Source organism: Neopsephotus bourkii, unplaced genomic scaffold (genome assembly GCF_033783945.1).
Source record: "Neopsephotus bourkii isolate Nb327-2 ecotype Australia unplaced genomic scaffold, CSIRO-AGI_Nbou_v1 NB_911, whole genome shotgun sequence".
Lineage (NCBI taxonomy): Eukaryota > Metazoa > Chordata > Aves > Psittaciformes > Psittacidae > Neopsephotus > Neopsephotus bourkii.
Genome location: NW_026901405.1, coordinates 3,440,119 through 3,465,438, shown reverse-complemented (window position 1 = coordinate 3,465,438; position 25,320 = coordinate 3,440,119). Strand labels below are relative to the sequence as shown.

At 36.7% G+C, this 25,320-nt stretch overlaps 1 protein-coding gene across 7 annotated transcripts in view; it reads left to right on the top strand.

Annotated features, from left to right (window-relative positions):
• The window catches only part of ROBO1 (roundabout guidance receptor 1), a 696,828-nt gene that overhangs the window by 192,718 nt on the left and 478,790 nt on the right, over positions 1 to 25,320 (top strand). The gene's annotated exons all lie outside the window — the stretch shown is intronic.

Genomic DNA, 25,320 nt, shown 5'->3' with positions numbered 1-25,320 from the left:
TGAACTTTTTGTTGATTACTGTTAACATTGTGTATTTGGCTGTACGTTGCCATAGTACTAAAAAATGTTCTCTTGCTGGTTTATTTTTGCACATCATATTTAAAAACCTAAAGAAAAAATACTCTGAGAAGGCTTGACTTTGTGCTCATTTAATTGGGTTACACTTAGGTTGAGTAACCAAAGCTGAAAAATATGACTCTAAATTAAAGAGGACATGGCTGGTTTCTGCAACTCTTGATGGGAATTTTCACTCAGTCATTCAGATGTGGCAGTTTAGCAATACTTTAAAAAGTAGTTTATATTTGCAATGCATCAAGATTTCAAAATACTTTTGCTCCAAGTGGTCTTTTAGAAGATAGAATAACTTTACATTTCTTTAGATTCTCTGTGATGCTTCTCCAAAAAATACCATGGCATATTAAGAAGCCTAATGAGTGACCCAGAAAAGATGTCATGATCCAAATTCTAGCCATGTGTCTCAAGAGCAGGACCAAAGGAGTCCATCAGGAACATAAATAAAACTCTCTTCTACGAGTGGTGTTTGGTCTTGGAACTGGGAAAGTTGTAGCCTGGTTCTGCTCCACTATAGCTAAAGTGAGTGAAATCATATTTGGGGAAAGTGTGAAAAACTGATCATTCCTGACAAAAACAACTGCAACAAAAACAATATGGAAGGAAAATAAAGAGATTTATTCCCGTATGCATCTCTACTATTCATTATAACAGCATCTGTGTGGGGTGAGGGGGGAACAGCACGTATCTTGGAGGTAATGTTAAACATACAAATTGTTTAAATATATGAAAAAATGTCACGGCTTAATTGCTTAGGCAACAATGTCTCCTGACACATGTTATAACTTTTTTTGTATTAATTTTTAAGAAAGCCAATTATTGTTTGAATGCTTGTATTTTATAAATTACATGATTATGATCATGGGAAATAAAAAGTAATCTCAATGTTATTTTGATACTGAAATGGTGATGTATTAAGACTGTCTTACTATCTCTCAGAAGAGCTCTGTTATAGAGTAATACCATGGTTGTTACTAATTGCTATATACTGCATATAATGTTTATACTGAAGAATGTACAGTCCTATTTTCTGACATTTATAACTTTGTATATTTATTACTGTGCTACATATAATCTTTTAAAGGAAATTTTAATCAAAATGGTTTGCTTACTCTGAATAAAACATATTTTCTCTTAGAGAATATAATTGTAATTTTCAGGGCAAGTTTTGGATGTTATACGTGAAAATCAGAATTGAAAGCTGTCAGAGTAAATTGCTGGAACAGAAATGTGTCTTTCATATTTTTGGTAGACAGAATTATGAAGTTTAAATAATTTACAAGGGGCTAAAACTATTCTTATTGTTCAATTCATTTTGCATTTCAGGCAAAGAGCTTGAGATCAGCATGATTATTTTATTCACTATATTTGTCACTAGGAATATCAAATGCCACGGTCATTGGTTAGCCATAAATATTATTAGGAATGTCAGTAATTGTCACTAGTAAAGAAGAGAGATACCTATTCTTGCTGATTCTTTGTATGTTGAAACATGTATACACATACACATAGACACATACATGTATGTAATGTATATAGATATGTATATGTGATGTCCACTTCCATACACTTTCTAAAAGTTCCATAACTTTCTCACTTGAGCACTCTGGGACAAAATATGCTCTTGCTGCACCAGGATGATAGTAAAAATTTCCTACCATTTCTGTGTGTCATTCTTTTTGTGAAGAACTGATTTCAGTGAAATTTAAACCCATGAAAGGGAAGGCCCTGCAGCAGGACTGACTGTTTGTCCTGGGTTCAGCACTTAAACCATGACACTCTTGAGAAAGGACTGACCTTTGCTTCAGACTTTTACTCCTGAAGTTTCAAACATAAAAAGCATTAATGCATCCAGTGGACCGACAGTATGTACGTGTGTGGGCCCCATTCCTTTGGAGGAACTTTACGTAAGGAAAAGGATGATCAAGAAGGCAAACCACACAGACAGGATTCACCCTGTCACTCTAGAACAGAATGTGTTGTGCATTTGTGAACATTGAATTTAACATTCAAAGTATTTTACAACTCAAACTGATAGAAAAAGAGAGTAAAAATAATTACTAGACAATAAAGGTTTCTTTGAGTTTCATCCTTAAATTATACACGACCTAAACATAGAATATTTAGGTTCAGGTGAAGAAAGGTGAAAATGTCATCAAGGTTTTCTTAGAAAAAAACCTAGCAACTAGAACTGCAGAAAGCCATCATAGAGGTGATATTCTTCTGGATTTCAAAGCTATTCATAGAATATATTGAATTAGGAAATGTAAGAAAAATGTCAGTCTATTTGTTAACCTAATCAATCGATATGTGTATTCATGTATAAAGATTTTTATTTTCTTGATAGAATTTCCATTTTAGAAAATAAATGTGTATATACATACATAAAATAGCAAAAAATAATAGTAAATAATTGCAAATAGAAAAAAAAACCATCAAATTTCCTTTTTTTTTTTTTTTTTCCTGGACAGTGAATATATTTCATTTATCAGATTTATTTAGAAACAAACAGTAATTTAAACTTTCAGTCTATTGAGGGATTCATTGAGACATAAAGCTTTAATACTCCTATTATGTATAAATAGTAATAGAAAAAGTAAAAAAAAAGGAATAATAATAAAAAAAGAAGTAAAAACAAATAGGAATAATTTTCTCTAATTAATTTCCATATTCAAATAAGTTTCCAATGGTAAAGGAATCTCCTTAAAATTATATTGGTAATCACAATTTTCTTTTAAATATGTTGCTTTTTTTCAGGGTTCCTACTGGTACCTGAGGCCTATTTGGTATTTCGGTTTGACTTAGCTAACTCTGAGTCATCAATCTAACATTTAATGTAGGTACATATGGGGCTACTTTGTTAAAAGCTTTAACAATCTTCTGTTATAGCGATAAAAGTCCATTATCAACATATTAGTCATCCCTCTGCCCTAGTACACTGTTTTCTAGGTAAATACGCTGAGATTGTTTGCTTATTTTCTGCTAAAAATGTTTTATGCAATTCATTGATTAGTTGATTTATTATCATATTTGACATTCATAATTTTTACTATCTTCCACTGAAAAAGAAACAATGTCTTAACACTTACTGCAAAATCTACTTGTTTTTTACCAAGTTTCATCTGATTCATCACAGTTTAGACAAGTTGAAGCATGCATTGGGGTTAAATATTGCAAGGTATTCCATGGTTTATATTTGATTACCAAATAAATATATTCTTCAACTAGTTTTCATAAGAAGGCAAAGAAATCTGGTATGTGCTTCATCAGTGTGAATCCCTGAAATAAAGTACAGATTTAACAGTAATGTTGCTGCCTCAAATATAAATATGCTTGAAAAGAACAGGATCAAAGCCAGTACTGAAAGAAGTTTGGAGGAATACCTTATGCATTAAATGCTTAAAAAACCCGTCTTTGTTTAGGGCATTAAGAACATGGTAGATTTATCTGCTGTTTCCATGGGAAAGTCATCTCTAACTTTGAATCAGACCCAGGTTTATAAGTTGGTGCTGTGAGACCACTATGGGCATATTGATCCCACCTGGGTGTCGTGTGCTGCAATGATCCCTTTAGAATGAGGTGGGCTATAAAGTCTAGGGCAGATGAATTGCTCTGTAGTCACCCTTTTATTAGGGAGCCCTTATCCCTCATGCAACTCTTCCCAGGCATGTCCCTGGCTGTGTGTCAATCTTTCCATGCAGAGTGACCACTGGGCTCCCCAGAGAAATAGAGTAGCTGCTGGAAGCCCACCAGGGACAAGAAGTTAATTTCTCTGCCTAGATGAACTCTCCTGGTTTGATGTTAAAAAGTGCAAGGTTAAGTGCACCTGGTTGCTAAAAATAAGTGTTCTTTTAAAGAAAACATCAAGTTCCTTATCCTACAGAAAAAAAAATGAAAAGAAAGTTCTTCTTGAACTGCTGTCTTTGATGTTCAGATTTGCTCTTTTGATACAGTATTTAACCCTGATGTGCATCGAATAATTTCAATATGCAAGTTTGCCTATTAATATTATATTGCACTACATGCTTTCCTGGTAGCTTTAAACAGAATCTCAAAGCCAAAACCATTTAGCGTTCTTTGGTGACAAAGCGTAACCAGAAAGGTCTAAAAGAGCTTTTTCTAGCTTTGAGGACATTTTCAAAGTAGTTTTTAAAATGCTTTTCAGGTGGTTGTATTTTTTATAAGAAAGCTTGTTTCACACCACGTTGTCTTAAAGGATAGTGTTTTAACACAGGCCTTTTAATGTCATGTAACTCTATCTAAAAAGAACTATGAACAGAAGAGATTGTTGCCTTTAGTTACTGAAGACTTTTTCTCCTTGTGTAAATTTGGCTGATAAGAATGGTGAAAAGACACACTAAGAAAAAAAGGAGATTTAAAAAGAAGGGACAGAAGAGAGAATTGGAAGCAAACAAAGTGTTAGTTAAATAGCTGTCAGCTGAAGGAAAGTGAATAAAAAGATAAGGAGAAAACAAGAGAATCTGGAAGGGCATAAAGCAAACTAATTCTGCTGTTACCATTTAACTAATTGCAATTTCTCATGCAAACTAGTGACTCTGTAGTATTAACTTCAGTGTTCCACTCTCATTGCAGTGTCTGTAGGATCTAGGAAATTACCTCTTATGTCAAGAAATAAATTCACTTAGAACTTTAATTTGTCTAATTCATAAGGATAAAATGAACTGTTTTATTTTAAAATTGCTTCAGTAAGATTTTAGGTTAGAAACCAAAGTGAGATGACATTGATTCATAAAACCATAAGGATTTCAGAGTAATTAAAATTTGGAACATTTGGTACCACAGAACTTTTGACCTTTAATAGATTTGAATGGAATGGAAGTGAATTTCAAAGTACAGTGTATCATATGATAGTCAATGAAGCTGCTTTGAGATTATATTACTGTAAGACACTCCACAATTTCAAGAGAGCTCTTAAATAATTTTGAAGTTCTTCTATGAAAAGTATAATTTATGTGCTTCTACTTCTTCTATTTTTGTGTAAAATTATTCAATTATATATTTTTAGAAACTTTAGTTATTTCTGAATAACAACAACAACAAATTTTGTAATTTATTTATATGGAGAGGTAAATATTCATTTCTCTTTGTGGGCCTTCCTCTGCCATCTGTTAAAGCCAGCCTGTGTATTTTTTTCATTTAAATATATTTGATAATAATTTCTTTTCAATCACGCTGTAGTCAAGTTCTAAAACATTGTATGTATTTCTGACACCTACAAGAGTAGCTTTATTTTTCTTACTTTTAGCTATAGCTTAGGACAATGGAAGAGTTAACACCATTCTCTACATGAGAATCTCTACTAAAATCCCCAGTGACTGCATTCCCTTCTTTTTTCTCCTTATCTTAGATAGCCAGGTTCCCCAATCATGTATCTGCCTCTTTTTTTGGTGATATATGGAATCATTAGTCACAAGTATCCAAACTGGAACATGAGGACCACCCAGTACCCAGATAAGCAGTTTATGGTGCTCCAAGTCTTCTTTCCTGCCAAGAGCACCATTATTAACTCCAAACATCCAAAACCATGATTAAAAAATCTCAAGATTTAGAAAAGAACAGTAAAGAACTTCCTTGTTCCTCTTATGCTGATCTTACAACCTTGTACTTACACACAGCTCCTCCATTTTCAGGCCATTTCCCAACACAGGGCAGAATCAAATAGTCATTGCTTATCTTGATGGGACTGAAGCTCTAACTGGGACACTGTCTTGTATCCTGCTGCTAATGAAATGGCAAGACATAGCCAGCTACAGAAGACACGGATGCACTGCTGCCTAATAGGGGTGAAACATCTCTGAATCACAGCACTTTCTCTATTTCCTTTCTCTCTTCAAAGGATGCTTCCTTTCTGATGATCTTTCTCTTCTTCTTGTGAACCTGAAATCCCGCTGTCAGCCTACTTTTCCACAGCCAGGAAAGGGAAAGGAGACAGGCACTCTTAATCCTTCCCTGCCCTTTCAGGGAATAGTAATTGGGACTATAGTCATGCCTTTGCATGTACCTGGGAGTATCTTTATTCCTTCACCTCATGTGCTTATTTCACTTCTACCTTCTTCTTTATCCCATACTTTTCTGGTGCCCCGGTTGCAGTATTTTAAGCTTTTTCAAGCTCCTCCAACATATTGCATCTTTTCTAGTACCTATATGAGTCAGCCCTGGGCAAGCAGCCTTTCTTGGAAATAAGGAACTTGGTACTGCTGTGATCCATATTATAGTCTGTCCTTGGGATTTTATTTCATACCTCTTGGAGAACTGGGGACTAGATTGGTATTTCCACCATCAGAGTTACTTTATGTGGCTCTCTAACATACCTGTTGAATTTCAGCAAGAGAAAGATTTTGGATTGCAGGTTGAAGGATCGGAAAATCTGGCTACCACTGGCTGCCTACTGGCTGTGATGTTTTAGCCAAAATAAAAATATGTCCTTTTAATTTTTATTTCTTTTTTACTAAAGTCTTGATTTTTGTATCGTGATTTGCACGTAAGTGATTCTATGGGGAGGCTATTTTTTTTAACGCAAATACTGTAGGTGATAATGATTGTGCATATCTATCTCAGAGCTTCAAGGGAGAGCCATACATGGGAATACATTGGCACCCTCCGGACTGTCTTAAAGTCCTTTGACTTTGCTTATAAACAAGGTTTATGTTTTTTCTATACAATGTAGTTTTCAGAGAACATGTATAAATTTAGTTATTACTTCATTTTATTTATTATACATAGGCTGCAAATATTTTTTCTGATGTGCCATTTGTTTGGTTTGTTATTTGTATATACATAAAAATGAACAGTTGCCTTATTCATCACTGTCCCACTGCAGGTCTGCCCTCCAGTGAAATTATTGCTTTAAAATGATATGACACTGAACTGCTGATGTTATAAATCTGCCCCTGTGTCCTGGGTTCAGCTTAAACCACGACACCCTCTTGTTACAGATGAAAAAAAATCCTTACGTCAATGAATATTCATAGAAATATTTATTTCTGTGTGAGAGATTAGTGAACGAATAACGTACATGTGTTTTTTAGAAATGGAACTCATTGTCAACCTGGAGGTACTTCTCTATTGTGAAAGTATGCATGTAAGAAAAATAAGGGAAAAAAGTAGTAAATGCGAATCTTGCTCTGTATAGAACACCTCCAGGGTAATACATACTTTATGTTAGCTGGACATTCTTTGGATTTTTGTACTGGGCTATAAAAACAGCAAATCAGAGAAGACTCTTACAGAAGTGGAAGTTGATGATAGCGCTGCATTTCTTTCTTTCGCTATTCCAAAGCTACAAGAGAGCAAACTCAAGACAACTATTTTTACAATTCCTGAAAGAGAACTCGTGAGCTTGAATTATTTTCTAATTGCTGTTTGTTCAGTGGCCCCTTCAGTGACCTGATTTATTTGCTGTTTGCAAACACCCATTTAAACCAGGTTTGTCCACAAATGATTAGGGAATGGCTGTTCTTTGTACAATTACCCATATTTGCATTCTTACAAGTAATAAATGACAGGTATTTCAATTGTTCTCTTTCTCTTTAAGTTTGCAACCAAATTAGGCACCAAAAACTATAGTATGTTAGTTCAGAGACTAGTCATACACTACATAAACTTTAGACAAATATGAATTAACATAGATTTAGCAATGAATTTGCAGTTCGTTCTTCAGAAATGCATTGCCTATATTTACAGGAATATATTTATAAAAATCATGATTACTTCCTAGGCAATGAAAAAATGCATGAGATCATTTATTTGCCATAACTAGTTCTGGTTAGTACTGCGATACATCATATGTTTTTTCTATGATACAAAACTACTAAGGCAAAATGCCATGAAATGTCATTTGTGCCCCGAAAATGCTTGGAATATCAGTATGTTTCTAATAAACCTACTGAGTATGATATCAAACAAAACCAAACAAAAAAAAAAAAAAGGAAATTCACATACAGCAGAAATAATGAAGCCTATTGATGTGTGTCACACATTGGATTGTTTTAGGATCCTTAAAGGTATATGTATATTGTCAGTTCTTTCCTCTCCCTTTCTGCCTATTTGTAGAGCAAACCTCTGTCCCTGGCGTTACCTTTTCCCACAGTAACGAAGCTTGTAGGGTCTCTCTGTCCTATCCAGCCTCCTGTTTTCATGCTACATGTTAAGATCTTAGTGCCTCTGAGAAACTCCATGATGCAGGGCTCAGCAGGAGTTTGGGCAAAATAGAACAAAAGCCTTTTTCATTTGTGAACCACACACTTGAGTGGAGGAAGGCATTGACCACTCACTCTGTACTTAAGTAATTAATGTGAAAATTGCATGAATTACAAACATCTACAAAAATTAAAACTTGGACATGCTATGTGGTAAAATGTATGAAATGTATGAAATGTATGAAAATCTGTCTCTGATGACTTGATCTGAAAAATGTAACTGCTACCAAAAAATACATTCATTTTCTGTTCTTTTACATATGTTCAGAATCAACCAGTTCCCTACTCTCAATTACACTGCCTTTCATCAGGGTTTTTATATGTTTCAGCCTACCCAATGGACTGAATTACCAGGCTGGGAAATTACCCCTGTGGAATGTTTCCTCTGATATATTGCAGTCCAGAAACGGACTTGCTTTTGCATTTTTATTTGCATTTTCTCCTCAACAGGCTTTGCTGAAAGTAACTGCCTTTTGGAGGTCTTCCTCTCTTTCATGCCTTCACCCTTGCTCTTCCAAAATAAGTCTAGGCAGTCACACAGTGCAGAGAGAAAGCTTCTTCATGTTTGGGGGCTACCTTGGGTATCTTTCACTAGCTCAGGCACATGGCAAATCTAAGCAAAAGGAGTCACTAAAGAAGAAATGTCACTAAAGAAATGTCACCCAGTTGCTGATTCTTATTTTTCTTTTTGAATTAGAGCTGAGGAGGCTTCAAGAATTTGCCTAAATCCTTAGTTATGAAACTAGTTTTTCTCAGAGAAATTTCTGCAACACAAGGAAACACATTAAGGTGATTAATGAGAAACAGATGGGGCCTGTGTATTGTTAATGGAGAAAGACTACTGTTTTGTGTAAAGAGAAGCCAACATGCAACAATAGGAATAAAACCAGAGTAGATTTAAAGACATTGTAACAAGATGTGAGTTTTACGCTTGGTGTTTTAAGTATAGCTTAAAATAATGTCTTTTTAATTTAAAATAATTACTTTTTAACATGCGCCCAGTGTGTATATCTTCATTGAACAACCCCCCCAAACAAAAGTCACAGAAACTTATATATTCCTTTTTTGTTGTTGTTTCAGTGCTTTCAATGTCATTTTACAGACATACTTTCTTTCTGAACACCAGTTGTCCCTTTCCAACAATACTCAAAGTTAATATTTTCCTCTCAATCAGTTTCGGGTTGCTTTAACATCTGTCAATGGGATTTGTTAATGTTCAGATACCAATAAAAATACTTTATTTCTTTTGTGTGTGTGTGTGTTCAGCAAAGAATCTAAGTACATGTTTCCTTGAAAATAAAGTCTCACTGACTTAGCGTTTCTTTTTCCTTAAAGACCATTGGGAATATTACAGTTTTACATGTCAACTGATGGTTTTGTATCCAATATTTGATGTAAAAATTGCATGGCCCTGAATAGTAATGTTTATGTTTATTTTTTTTAGCAAAGCCTGCTTAGTTTCGTATAACACTATGACATTAATGTCTTCTTTTTATGACTGTAAACATTTTAGTTTGGGTTTTATATGCAGCACCTTTAAGCTTTAATTGGACATCTGATAGTCTGTGTACACAAGCACCTCCCAGATAATGTGGAAAATGTAGACTGAGAAGCAATGATGCTATTGTGCTGGTGGATGCAGACTTTAGACTGTTTTGTCAGATTGTCTCCCAGGAGTGTCTGCTGTATTTCAGGAACCCTTTTCATATGAACTGTTAGAGAAATATGAAAATGATGAGGCAGGTGCCAAAGCAAATCTTTGACAGTCATTTCATCCCACCTAGATTATAAAGTTCACACTTGTTGGTTTCTTTTTTTAATCTTAAATATTAAAATCTTCAACTGTGAGTCTGGTAAGGTTACATCTCTGACTTATGATACGTGTTCAATCTATTATCATATGTTATAAGTACAATCCATCATTCTGTTCCTGTAGATGCTTTGGTCTATACTGGCTTACTTTTGGGTGATTCATGCTGTAGCTAGAGAACAACAAATGTTATCAATTTGTTTTCTGGCAGATTCTTCGAGAACTTTTTTCCCCTTTTTTTCTGCAGCTGCAGCACCTTCTGGTCTGTGAAAATGTGTAACATCAGAATGAACCAATTTTGCCTTATCTCATTGTCATTATTAATTTAACTACAGGAATCATCAGTGGTCACCTAACAGTGCTGTGATTTGAAGAGTTAGTTCATCCTGGGATTCAGTTTTTGGGATGGCATTTCATCAAAAGTATTCTGGCATAGCCTTATTTCAAGAAATATAATCTAGCAACCTCACAGTGGCAGTTGTACTATCTAAAGACATTAATTGATCTATTTTCTTCACACCACTACCAGGTGCTGTAAGTACTACTGTGTTGGCTGTCTTTGCTTCATGGATGAAGTTAATGACAGACAAAGTGTGTATGAAAATTTGAAAAAGCCACACAGAATATTAGTAGTTGTACAGATTCTTGTCTTGTAGATTGAAGCTCATGAAAACATGGTGAGATACATTGATATGTCAGTATATAGTGCAAAGTCTATATATGGATATTCTCTTGTACATGTTTTTGGCTCTAGATATACTTTATGATGGCTACTAACAGTGTTGCCATATGCTATGAGCATCTAGGAAAATAGAGTCAATCCAGAAATATCTAGGCATATGTAGTTGTGGTCTTTTGGGGATGTTGCAACAAACGGAGAAAGCAAACGTAATTCTGGATTAGCTTAAGCATCTTTTTATTGATAAATTGGCACAGATTCCAGTAAAAGTTCTACATAATCTAGTGCATATATATAGAAGCATGTTCACTCCTGCTGTGTGAGAATGCTTTTCAGTACCTAGTTCTTCTCACAGAGACAGCAGCTCATGACAAGGAAGATAAGTAAGAGAATAAAAATTGAAGCTATAGTTTCAGGACAAAAGCAGCTCTGAAAAACCTACAGCAGCTTTTTCATGATGGAGGAAAATGTGTTTTCTCTGGGCTGCAGCAGAATCAAATGATTTAGCATTTTGTTTGGAGTCCAAGAGACCAGATGTATAAGTCGGTTAAGGTAGTAACTAAATAAGGATGGTGTTCCTATAAAGGCTGAGTTTAGCCTAGCTATCCCAAAGCTTTTCAGCAGAGAGTTTCCTTTGAAGGATCCAGTAAAGGGAGCTTAGGGTGATTAACCTCATTAGGCTAAAGTTTGCCTTTAGACCACTCAAAACACAACAGCTTTTTTGGACAACACATCACCTCTATGGGTTTGGGGTCCTCAGTAAACACAAAATGTCTTAGGAGACAAAAGCATGTCTAGGAAAATATAATTCCAAAACAGCCAGGAAAAAGATTCACAGGGAACTGAATGCTTACAGTCAGATCAATCTCATTGAGATGTGAAGCTGAAGATTGCAGTTGCACAACAGTGTACTGAGACCATCTTAGAAAATCTGAGTCCATGTGCTCTTATAAAAAACCCTGCTTTAAAGTTAAGTGATATTACTCACTAAGCAAGAATAAGGTATTACTAAACAGTAAATCAGGCTTATATACACAGCAGGTCTCCATCACTCACACAGAGAAGGGAGCATTAAAAAACGTAGGATCTGATGGTAAGTAGTCTGCAAGGTAGAATCTGTTCAATGGTTGACTAATTACCAAAAGGGATGAATTCTTTTATGACAGAGCTTGAAAACAAGCTTATAGTACTTGTAAAGCATACACAGCAGCATAGATGTCCCCCACACACACCAAGTGTTTACTCAGCACTTGGATAATTGTTACTTTCTCTAGATAAGTCATGAGCTATAAACTAGGTTTCTTTAGTATAAGGGTTCTGGAATGAAGAGAAGTAGAAAGACATTTATCATTAGTTGGTTACCGAAGACCTGAATGCATATATTTCAAAATATGCTGCCTTAAATGTTAGGATTAACTGTCTCCAGTTTAGCAAGAATTAGATAAATATAAATAAAATAATAATAATAGACCTGCATGAAATGTTGAGATGTGACATCCGCCTGTGCAGCTGGTTATGTTCTTTTCAGTATTTTCCATAGTATACTGGATTTGGTTATTTTTAACTGACAGCAATCTAGTCGCATGTTATAGCAACTGAATTCTCCTATGAACGGGAAACATAACAGCATAACAGCTCGGGTTTTGTTGTTACATCAGCAGAATAGAAAACGGTTTTCTTTGGAGTTGGCAAGGTCAATACCACTGTTACCAGTGAAACACAGATTCCAGGGTCTTCTGTGATAGTTTTTGTGTCACTCATGATTACCTGGCTTCTAGTGGAAGGCAGGACAGAAATACCTCATTCAACAGAGAAGTGTCAAAGCTGCTCTAAGCAATACATTTTTGCAATACCTTTACTTCTATTAAGCAAAAACGCCTCCTTAACCTTCCCAGTTTAGACAGTGTGACCCCAAGTTTACCTGATGTGACACTAAACTCTATTATTTCCTCACAGTCAAACTGTTATAGATACTCACCTAAGAATTTTGATCTTATAAAGATAAAACAGCTCAGATGCCCAAGTCTCCTATACGTATACACAGAGATGGGAAACATAAACAATGACAGCTGTGTTCAAGCTGACAATGTGTTGCTGATTATTTTAGAGCTCTTGGATGATCTGTTGTATCAGTGCAGGTAGGATATTTCAAATGTCCCTGCTTTGCAGCTGAGTTATACCTGTTACAGAAGGCTAGTATTTGGAGTACAATTATCAACTATCAAAGAATACAACAAAGCTGCCAACTACAGTGAATGTGATTTCATGCTCAAATACTCAAAATGCTACTAATGCAGTTGTGGATTAGCACTGTCAGAAAATGCCAGAATTCAGATTAAAAAAATCCAGCATTTACTTTTCATTTGCCTTTGATCATACAACACTTTTTCTGCACCGTGTGTATTCATAAAGACATGTTCGTGTTCTTTGCTTGCCGCTGTGCTGTTACTACAGTACTTCAGTAGAGTATTTACAGACAGGCTGAGTGGGAGAGCATTCATAGAGTAAATTGTCATTAGATTTTGATTTTAATTTTTATATGTACTCCTTTCTCAATCCCTCGTGTCAGTGTCAATGCCTGGCAAAATCTCCATGACTCTTTCCATACCAGTTCTGGTTCTTTTAAAAGCCTTTAACAAACTGTGCACTTGGTCAGCTCTCTCACACCTTGTACTACAGCACCTGCAGTGAGCCTGTGGTAACCCAAGTGTTTTTACCCACTCAGAAAAATGTAAAAGTCTAACCTAATATTTCATTTGTGTAGTTTATTATCTCTGCACCCTTTCACAGCATGTTCTTAGGACATAATCTCCAAGTTCAGGGAAAGAAACATATTTTCGTAGAAACAGAATAATTTGGGTTGGAAAAGACCCTTAAGATCAACTGTATTTTGTATAGTGTATAATTTCCATGTATTCATACAGTAACAGAACCAGTACCTTCCAGAGCCAGGTGGGCACAACTACTCATTGAAACATATGGCTTTGGAAAATTTTATCTTCCAGACTACACCTGCTCCAGTTATTCAATGAAAACATACTTGTGTGCTTACTAACAGAGAAAAAATGGTTCTTTTACTCAAAACAAATAGGGCCATTTTTGCTTAATTAAAACCAATGACTTTCATGTGGGATGGCAGCATGGGGGGGGTAGATCTCAGTGGTGAAAGTTCCAAAAAGTTATTAGTCCTTTGGAAAAAGGCACTATAATGGAACAGTTGTTCAATTTTGCCTCTAGGCTATTACTTTTATTCTTACCAATGTCTCACAACTAATCAACTCATTTGAGAATAGAAAGACTAAAGATGAGACTGGAAAGAGTATTGTGAACTATTTGAAGAGTATTTGCTAAGAGCTTTAAGATTCTTGGAATAATATACTGTAGAATGTAAGGCACATTTATTTCAATAAGATACCTTAATTGCTGTGAAAAAGTTTGTTTTTTCTTTCGCTCTCAGCCTTAGTGTTTTAACTTTATCATAAAGTGCATTTATACAAATAAAACCAATGTTCCTAATACAACTTTGAGAAAACATTTTAACTTGGACCTGAGCCATTCAGGCTACATAACTGTCAACTAAATTGTTATTCTGGTGATTTGAAATCAATTCTTCAAGATTCACAGGTGACAAGAAATTTTGCTTGATTTGCAAAATGTGCATAGGTGACCAAACTAATGTAGAAAAGCTCCATTCACGTATTATTTTAATGTAGTTGTTCATGTGTAGTATAAATCTCACTTTGTACAGAATATTTTAGACAGTTGCGTTTTAACATGTGAGACAAAAAGCCTTTCAGGATTCTGCTGCATAAAACAGCTCTCTCCTCATCTCATAGGAAACACCAGTAATATAATTACTGAGATGAGTATGTGTAGGTACTGAGCTTAAAATAGTACTTGAACTTCTAAGGGGAGTTTTGTATGCAAAAGGATTAATAAAATACCAAAGTGAGGTGATGGGGAAAGGAATGGTTCAGGAATGTCCATACTTTGGTGTAGTTAGCTGTCTGTGTGGATTTCTGGGTTTTAAATGAGTAGGTAGTTTGTGCACACCTGCTTATGAAGGAGAATGAAAGACTGCAGTTAAACTGGCTGTTTTTATTCACCACTATGGATTATCTCGAATCCATCTACGGTGAAGAATAAGAATAACCTCAGACTGAATTAATAAACCCCTACTTGTTGTACTCAAAACTTGCATCTGATTTCAATAACTATTTAATATATTGTCACAGATCTTTAAATTGTTTTTGTTGTCAAGAGCTCAACAGACAAATGTGTAGTCAGGTGCCATTTAAAGTAAGGAGAGTAGCTGTCTATCAGAAACATAACTATTTCTGGGTTAGGTCTGCTGCCTATGAGATGACAAATAACATAGGAGATGGAGTGTACTCCAAGTTACAGAGCAAAAAGAGGCCCCTTCCTCAGCTGGCAGAAATGAATTCAGTGATGAGATTGATTTGTACCAGCTGTGGGTCTGGCCCACTGTTAGAGTGGGAACAAAGAAGACAGCTCAGTAGCAGCCAGGTTTGGATGAAATTAAAGTTTTAGAATGACATGGCAGCTGATGTGTTACAGAATTGTTTTGTAAAACATGGGGGTATTTTACTAATGTTATGAAAACACTGTGCATTGCTTATGTCTTGGTGGTTTTCACTATTGGCTTTCAAGTCTGAGCTTGATTTGGTCTTGAGCAGGTTTTTTGTTATTTTCTGTAACTCCAGTGATGAAGTTTAGTTGGTGGAGACTTGCAATCCAGTCTTAAGAGGTGAATGGCTGAACGGCACTGGGAAACAGATTAAATAACCTGAAAATTAGTAAACCTTAATATGTGCCCCCTTGCGGGGGCAGTGTGAAAAAAACAGTGAGATAGGAAGAGGTTGCCCAAGTAGTTTTTTCTGAAGAAATAATTATATGGTGGTCTTTGGCCTTGAGTTGGTAACATAAATTAGAATACAAAGCTAAAATAACTTTCTTTTCAGTGTTGTCCTTTAGTCCTTTTCTCTGTGTTGTTCAAATTTCTGTGATTAAAGCTATATGTCATTGACTGTTTTGGAGTTCCAACCCCACACCCTTTTATTTTTACTGCACTCTTGTATTTGTTGCAGGGTCCTAGGCGTGGTGAGACTAATGGTTTAACATAGCACATGCTAGGTGTCTAGTTCTAATTTTGGTAGTCTAGACCTAAAGCTTTTTTGTTAGTGAGTCCAGAATATTAAAGTGAATAAACTCATTCCTCTTCCAAAGGTTTCCACACTGGGCTTTAGGAAAGCGGTGTGTAATAGGGTTTGGGTCTTGTGGACATCTTTGAAATAAGTAAGGTTGCCAGAAAGCAAAGGAACCCTTTTGGTTACAAAGAATTGGAGTGTACTTGATGATTTTAATGTTTGAAAGATAGAAGTTTGGCCCTGTCAGCTAAATTAACTACATACAGTTCAGTGAAGAGCAGACAAAGCTATATCCTGTCGTTAATTGTAAGGTGGGAAAATTGTAATTGTATTTAACTTAATAAGAACTACCTAATGTAATCCTGTTTATTTTAGCATGCTGCATAAATGCAATTGCTAGTTGTGGTAAAAGTTCTTAAATGATAATGCATGGTGTATTAGGTTGCTAATATTCTGAAGCTATGGGAATGTAGTCTTTACTGTACTGGGAAAACCTCCATTGCCCTTCCAATAAAAACATTCTTAAAAGAAGCTGGAGGAGATGGTTTTGCAAAACTGCAGTTTCTTCAGGTTTGTTGTGTTCCAGCTAAAGTAGGAGCACTGACAGATAGCTGGCAGAAGCTTGATGTTTCTACATAAAAATGAATAAGGCTCTCTTTAGCAATTATCTCTCCTAACCCTAATTTAAGATTGCCTGCTGGTATTTTGTGTTGTTTTCTTTTCTTGGGTGAGTGGTGGTGGTGGTGTTTGTTTGTTTTGGTTTTACTGTCAACAATTGCTCTCTCAAAAAGCATCTCTAAATGGTCATCAGAGTCTTGTGAAGCATGAGATTGCTCCTTGTACAAACACCTGAGGGTGCTTGCCCAGTGACCCAGCCTGCATCCTTAGGAACATGCTTTTTTGCTTGTTGATACTGAGTTCACTTCAGTCCCAAGTTTGGGACCACAGCTGTTTTGTGGTTCCAGTGGTCATTGCCACCTGGCTTGCTGGGTTTTTCTTTTGTGCTGTAGTAGTCTTTTCGCATACAATATGTTTGGGTTTTTTTTTGCAGTATGTGTATTTAGCTAAGAGTCTGGGTGCTGGAGTTCAAAATTACAGTTCTAAAATCGTTTCTCACCAGCTTGCAAAGCAACTCACAGTATGCTTACAGGACACAGTGCTCTTTAATTCTGACATATCTGACAGATGTCAGAACCTTATTACTGTCTATCTGTATACCTCTAATAGCTTTAACATATCATCATTCTCTGTTAAGTACTCACACGTACGAAAGCCTCTATTAAATCTGAGTTTTTCATCTTCTTGCTCTATGGGAATAGCTTACCTGTGGGAGCTGGGGTTCCTTGGTTTAGAATATATAATGAAAAACCTGTTCATAATACTAGCAAATATCTACCAGTTTGCTTCAAGTAAAGCGGTGAGTGGGGGCTGTTTACATATCCTGCATTATGGTGGTTACTTTAAGGTCACTTTTGAATGCTGCTTTGTCTTTTGAAGCCATTAGCAATGTAATGAACTCTTGAAGAGGTTCGTTTGGTTGAGGGAGGGAATCTCCTTCCACTGATGCCAATTGTCAGCAGCATTTACCTTGTTTTACATATGAAACCATACCTACTGAAAACAGTCTGTGAAAAGCGTCTATGCAAATAACCCGTTTAGGACTGAGGCAGTCTCTTGGTTCTGGCAAACAAACTCTAGGAAGCTGTAAATCAAATATCAAGGCTCAGATCTCTGCTGTACCATGAATATTACCAAGTTTTTATGTTAGTTTTGTGAAATGTTAAACTAAGGGACCATATCTTCCTGAAGCAGATAGTATCACTGTGCTAATTCAAAGGGGAAACTGAGAGCTGTGAAGATATGGCTGTTGTGGAGGTAGATAAGGACAGAGAGAGTTTGAGGACATATCCAGAGTTGGCTTGATGAAGGAAATGCAGCCATGAAAGTTGCTAGGTGACTGTGGCTTTTAATGCACTTGAAGAAATAGGCTAGCCTACTCTGAGAATCTACTGGTGCTATGGCTGTGGTGAAATTGTGAGAAATAGTACCTGGTATTCTTGGAAATGCTTTAAGAAATCCAATTCAGTTCAACTATAACAACGAGTTTAGTTCTCGTTTTGACTATAAGCAGAGTTCACAGCTAAATTCTATCTAAAGTTGCTGTAGAAGCTATTAAAATAATATAGGCAGCACTTTCTAAGATAAAATGATCTTCTGCAACTGTAGCCTTCTTTCACGTGTCTTAATTTTGCTTTCTTTAGTACTGAATTCTAAGTGAATTCTGTGGGTATGAGAGTCCTTTCCTGATGCACTGTGATGAAGGGCAAGAGCTCCCCTTGCGCTGTCTGATTGACATGAGGAGTGGAAATTAAGGTTTAGGATAGGAATGTAGCCACAGAGGATTGTACTTCATCCAGTGCATTCAGTCATTTAGGCCAAGACTAATATGTGCAAGACACAGATAAAAACTCCTTCAAGTAGCCTGAACAGGGAGCTGAATATAAGCTATTGCATCCCATGTGTGTGACTGGTACTTTCTTGCAGATGAATTCAGTGGCATTGAAATAGGCAATACATGCAGTAGTTTTTGAAGATTTAGGTTTTAGCTGTGATAAAGACAAATTACTTGTTTCCTTATCGCTGGATTATAACAATAAGAATGTAATGGTGATCTGAAAATGGCTTCAGGTAGGCTATAGGTCTTCTCCCTCAATACATTCCCATTTTATGCAGTTCACTTTTTCTGCTGTGATTAAACTTGACTTTAAGTGAACTACAGTTCTGGCAGACCAGAGAACTGTGGAAGCTGGGCTCCCTGCTCTTTAGTGTTGTTGCAGAAAGTCAAATGCTGGAACATGAGCTCACCACACTAAAAACTTTCAGTTTTCCTTTTGTCTTTTCCAGACAGTTGAGTAATTGCCCATTATCTTAAGTATAGAGCCTTGTGAATGATTGTCTTGTTACTTGCCTGACAGATTCTAAACCTGCTATAAATTAAGTTGTCTACTTGTTTTACCAGACAAGTGGGGCTGCATTAGTCAATAGTTCCATTAATGGAGAAATGTGGAGGAATGTGGAATGTTCACTGGAACATGAACCAAAAAATTGGTCCTGGAAACCTTCAGGGACTCGGTCAGATTTGGTTTTGGTTTGTTCGCCTGTGATGCTTTCGTGTGGAAGTTGATGTAGTTTAGGTGGCAAAAGTCATCCCAGATTTCTCTCTCTCATTGCTTACTAGATGGGAGTCAAAAGAATCAGCATGAAGGAGTTGCTTTTGGCAGGTTTCAGCTTTTATCTTTACTACCCTTTTTATCTATATTAACCTTTACTGATACGAGGCAGGTTATGGAGCAGAGCTGTTGGCTAAGCTTGGGGAAACTGAGTCAATATACTGTTCTTTGTATGTATGGTCACCTCTGGCAGGTGTTTTCTTGCATGCATGAACCCATCTACTTGGTTTTGATTAGATCATTAAACAGCTATGGTAGCTCCTAATGAGCAGAGGCTGAATTGCTGCATGCAAATTGATAGTCAACTTGCTTTTGTGAATCTTCAAGTTGTAATACCCACCAACTAAATGCTTTAAAACTTTCTTTTACATGAATATTATTAAGTTGAGGCTTTGGATATTCAACGTTTAATAATGCCTGTAATGTCCTGCTTGTCTACAAAACAATTGCATTCTGCAGAAAGCATTGATTAAACTTCATCATGAAACTATTTCTGTAGGTTTGCTGTTTCCTCGGCTGTGTTTTTTACCAAGCGTGTCATTATCCCTTCCACAACAGAACCTTCTGGAAAGGAGCAAAAGCTTCAAGGGGGAAAGAGGGGAGAGGGAGCTTTTGTAATTTTAAATTTTTCACAGATTGCTCAGGGTAGCAAAACAATGAATGTTTCATTATTACCACAATAGATTAAAACATCTGCAATAAATAATGCTGATGGCTATTTGTGATGGCACGAAATACTGTTTTTGTTCTCTTTTATAAAATTACAGCTCATTAACTGTCATAAAGCAAAGATACCATAAATAAAACAACTAGTAGTGTTTCATTTCCCAGAAATGTGAAAGCCTGCTGGTTGGGAACTTTGAAAATTTGTTTTCACAGCTGGAACAGTCAAGTATTGGAATATGTTGGGGTCTGTCACTTTTGTGGCCAAAGAAATTATGAGGATTCAAACAATTTTGTTTGTCCTCTTCACAAAGTTTATATTGCTCTTGTCTTCCTTCTAATGATGAAGTGCTTTTTATTTAGGCCACAAGACACCTGTTTTGATCAACATTATATATATTTATATACAGCAGTAATTATAGAAGAGTTGTTATTTCAAGAATGTAGTTGGAAAACTCAGCCTGACTTCCACTATGCTACAGACCATGGAGTAGTTGCCCAGGTACCCCCACACCAAACCCCATAACTTGTATTTATAGTGATATTTCAAGAAGAGGTCTAATCTTAAATGCAAGTTGTTTATAATGATCCAATTGGTCCCTCATCAGAGTTCACCTCATCTCACCTGAGATCGGAGCAGTTATGTATGCTCTCAGTTTTCAAGCTGTGAGAATAGATTTGCAGTGGCTCACCTCACAGATGTGCAAGAATATAACTTCAGATTTGTTTCTAATTTATTTGCCATAGACAGGCTTCTACAGGAAAAACATCAATTTCAAAAGTGAAATAATTAGAAACATACCTCGTTTGTCTCAAGTTCTGAATGATGGTTCAAGTTTCCAGTCCCAGTTTTTCTCCTGCATAGCTTGGTATTTGTGACAGATGCAGTCATGTGGTAGTTATGGGATAGCTAGGAATTTTCTTCTCTGGCCAGGATATAAGCTGGGTTCGTGCTGGAGCTGTGGACTGCACACATGCTGCGTCTCATTGTAGGACACTTTAGCCCACAGCTGTAGATTGCACAATAGGAAATCCTTCTCTGGATTTAACATTTCTCAACAGAAAGGCTGAATTTGTGTTTTGGCTATAGATGTCTGTATTTTGAAGCAAGAGGCGTACAGCACTCTCTGTTCCTGAGGCAATTTATAAATTTTAAAAAACTCATCTGGCAGTCTGAACCAAAGTGCTCAGTTATGGGCACAGTGGAATCCACCACTTCGAGGTCCAGTAGACATCAGGTGACAGGCCTTTTTGGGTTGTGGTGTCTTTTGTTGTTTTGAGGGGAGTGGTGGTAAGGAATGCTGGTTTTCTTTTTTTATTAGTGCACAAATGAAGATGCTTCTCCTTCCACAAGCAGTTGCATTGGAGAATTTTCTCCCAAAGGAGGCTGGATACTAGCAAGAACCCAAACAAGTTAGAGCTTCTGTCTTAGTAAGTGCCTATATGACATAGTGCCACAATTCAGAAGAAGTATCAGTACTGTGCTGAAGTGCAAATGGTTTCTTGGACACCTGGTTGAAAGAGGATGCTTGGCTGTTTGATTGGATATATCCTTCTACTCATCAGTCTTCTTTATAGTATTTACCTGTCTTTTTTGAAACCATGCTAATATAGAAAGATTTTCTAAGTTAATTTGGAGTTAAGTCCATCTTACTGCTGAGATGGAATTGGGAATTTATAGGTAAATAGCCTTCAAAGTGTGAGTAAGCCTATTGGAGAAGTGCAGGCTGTCTGCACTTGCTTCTGCTAATGATGGCGGTAATCCCTTGCAGTTTCACTTCAGGGTGTGCTGCAGAAATATTGAGCCCATTTTCCCTCCTGTAAGGAACTGCTCTGCTTTTTGGAAATGTGGGAAACCTCCTTTTGTACCCATCTGAACATCAGGGAAAGTTCCAGCTTTGCTGCCATCCAAGGCAGGACTGAGTACTCAGTATCAGCGGCAGTAACCTTGGTAGGATTTCCTTTTGACTTGGATAAATTAGCAGTATGGCATATCCTTTCCATGCCAGTTTTTTAAAAATACATTTCTGGATGAGGACCCCATGACAGATTTCAGGGAAAAAAAAAAAAAAAAGATTATAAAATGCTTTGAAGTAAGTAATTTGAGTAGACATCCCACCTTTGAATCGTGGAGAAGAAAGGCTGGAAAAACAGATGGGGACCTAGATTTTCAGCAGTGTACAGCTATGTTACAGAAAAACCCAGTCTATTAAATGAAAAGGAACAATGCATGTGGGGATCATAAAGGAGGGCGTAATTTGTTTCGGGTTCATCAGTTTTTCTTCCTCTTTAGTGATCATTAACTTGCCGTCTTTCAGACTTCGGCACCAATTCTGGTTGGGCTGACTACATCCATTAGCCGCATTTTTACTGTCTCTTTGTGCATGTTTATGATGCACACAAAAAAAATCCGAGTGTTGAAAATATGATCTGCTCTGAGTGAATGTGCATGCGTCAGTGCTGTGCAACACAGCTTTAGGCAGTAGCCAGAGCCCTGGAAGCAGCCTAGTTCCACTGCAACTGGTCTGAACAGGGACTTCACAGCTGCTTTTAGGTCTCCAGCTATTCAGAACTAGCTAAGATATTTTTGCACATAAATGAATAAGATATGGTGCAGTGCGCAGATGTTCTTTGCTGTATTAAAGTTGGCAAGACCACGTGGAGTAGATTTTAGTGGTATGAAACTCTCTGGATAAAAAGAGAGCACCTCTGTCACTTCAGCAGTACCAGAGGCTTATTAAGAATCCCTGATATCACAAATAGAAACTGGACACAGATTCGCAACCATACTTCAGCATAGGAACAGTGGTCACTACAGATGCTCAACACAACTGATGAACTATTGCATGAACCTATTCACTGACTTGTGAACCTAAAGAGTCCTTTGCCTTTTATTCCAAAAAGGCTGTGAAATATGGAAGGAAATTGTCTCCAAGCAATTTATCCTTAAATGGCTTGTCACTGCAGTGCAGAACACATGGATCTAAGGAGAATTTGTGTGCGTCTGTGCTGATGTGATACATAATCCCAGTGGATCATAACTTAATTTACACCCTGAAATGTGCTAGACAACCTACCTGAATCTGGGATATCCTGGCAGCCCTCTACCAGTACCTTGTTTCAACTATTCTGGAGTTTTTTATCTTCTCCTATCATAACAGATAGAGAGGGAGTAATCTCTAAAGGAACACTTGTTCCTACTGAGCAGTCTAAATGACATCTGCGAGCATGACATGCAGACACAGCAGTTCCTATTCGCTGCAGAATCTGAGTGCTCAGAACTAATTGCAGCTGAGGTTGACTGAGGACATTCAAAATGGAAAGAGTATTTTACATCTTAAGGCTATTGGATTGTTCTGGGTTTCTTTCAGGGATGATGTATGAATAAATGTTGCTTGCGTGACATTTCTTTGAAGGAACCTAGAGAGAAATTATATGGTACCTGAGAATGTGTGTGTATATGTGTGTTTTTACATACATATATATACACACACATAATATAGTTAAAATACAGCATAACAGAGATAACATGCCTACTGACATAGGGCTGAGAAGTTAGCATTATCCAGCTATGAATGGCCATTCCTGAGGTTCCACCTTGTACCTTAATAATCCTGGGGATGGCCTTAGAGCTCAGGCTAAAGCAACAACTGTGTGTTATGGACAGTGTGCTTCTTGAGTGGGAAAACGTTAAATCTGGTTATGATCCCATGTCTGGAATGATTTGCAAATTGGCTATTCGTGATGTGCACAGGATACTACTGATGCTAATACTTCTTATTACTGTTTACCCAAAAATGCAGACTAATGAACAAAAGCAGCCCAAAATGCCAGGGATAAAGAATTTTCTCAGTGACCTACAGGTGGCAGAGCAATATAACAGATGAACAGTACGCTTGAAGTGCGTTTTTTCGAGTATTAAGAATATCATGCACACTAATTATGAAGGTCTTAGTGGAGAAAGCAGTTTTAACTGGGTCACTATAGAATGTAAGCACTTGTGCAGTTTCTTGCTCTACTTCAGAATATGGCCATGATCTTTCACTTTGTGTTATAAATTGTGTTCAGAACTCAGTCCAAAAGCTGAGCTGGAAAAGTTTTAAGTATTGCTGGACTTAAATAAATATGTTAATTATTAAGCCTAAATTTTCAAAGATGGGCATGTACAGGAGCACACATAGATTTGTTTGTATGTAGTTTATACCTTCAAAGTACTTCTTTTTATTAATCAGAATACTGTACTACTTTCCACAGACATCCTACTTATGTTTTGTGTAAATCTAGGTGGTTTTCCTATAGAAGACACCAATATATAGAACTTACAGTTGACTTTTTTGATCATTTAATAAAAAGAAAAATCCTTTAAGAAGCATTTAGTCTAAAGGAAGAAAAGATCATAGATACAATAAAGATTTGTTCTTTTCCTCTTTGGGCACTCAACTTTAGTGGATGATTTGGTACTTTTCTGCATCTTTAGCTCATAAAAAGTTCTAATTCCACAAACACTTTTTACTGTGAGAGTGACAGAGCACTGGAACAGGTTGCCCAGGGGGGCTGTGGAGTCTCCTACGATGGAGATATTCAAGGCCTGCCTGGACAAGTTCCTGTGTGATGTACTCTAGGTTACCCTGCTCTTGCAGGGGGGTTGGACCAGATGATCTTTTGAGGTCCTTTCCAACCCTTGGGATTCTGTGATTCTGTGAAACACACAAAGAAAAAAGCAAGACTTTTACTTCACTTGGACATAAAGAAATTATCTAGGGGGAGAAGGGTACGAAATGGTGGATTTTAACAACCTTATTGTTCGGTGAATAACAGCAAAGACATCTTTAACCTCATGCTCTTTCAAGTGTTTTATTTTTATTATATAACATCATTAAAAAGGGTCTGGAAGAGAAAAGCTGTTGTAGGTTATACACTTTCATATTGTTTTCTGAATGGCTAGATGGCTAGAAGGCTAGAAGGACAAACTCGCTGTAGCTTAGTGTTTTAGTGAGGGGTTTTTTTATGACTGTAGATTGAAATAAGCATATTTAAAATATTGCAGAGGATGGAAGTGATTACAACCCGCCGTGTAAGGCACTACTCAGGAAATTGAAGAACAGGGGCCTAAAAGTAGTCCCCAGACAATGGGCTTAACAGACATTCTTGCAAAATGCTTTGACAACTTTTTTTGTTTTCTGTATTTTTTTTTTAACTAAAAATACTCAGTTTCAACCAAGTGACTGGAAAATATTTTACTATATTCTTGGGCTGTTTTCTATTATGGAAATCAAACAAACTTTCATGATGGATTATCCTTCAGGCAAGGAGAACAAATGCTGGTTGAGGCAGCAGACAGGTCTGTGGTCTGTGCTCTGCTGTACTGGGGCAGCTAAGCCTTTCCTGTCTCCTAATCCAAAAGTATTATTCAGGCTTTTTAAAACCTAGAGAAGTCAAGAACCTCCTAAGCCTAATTCTTTGGGCAATATATATTGAA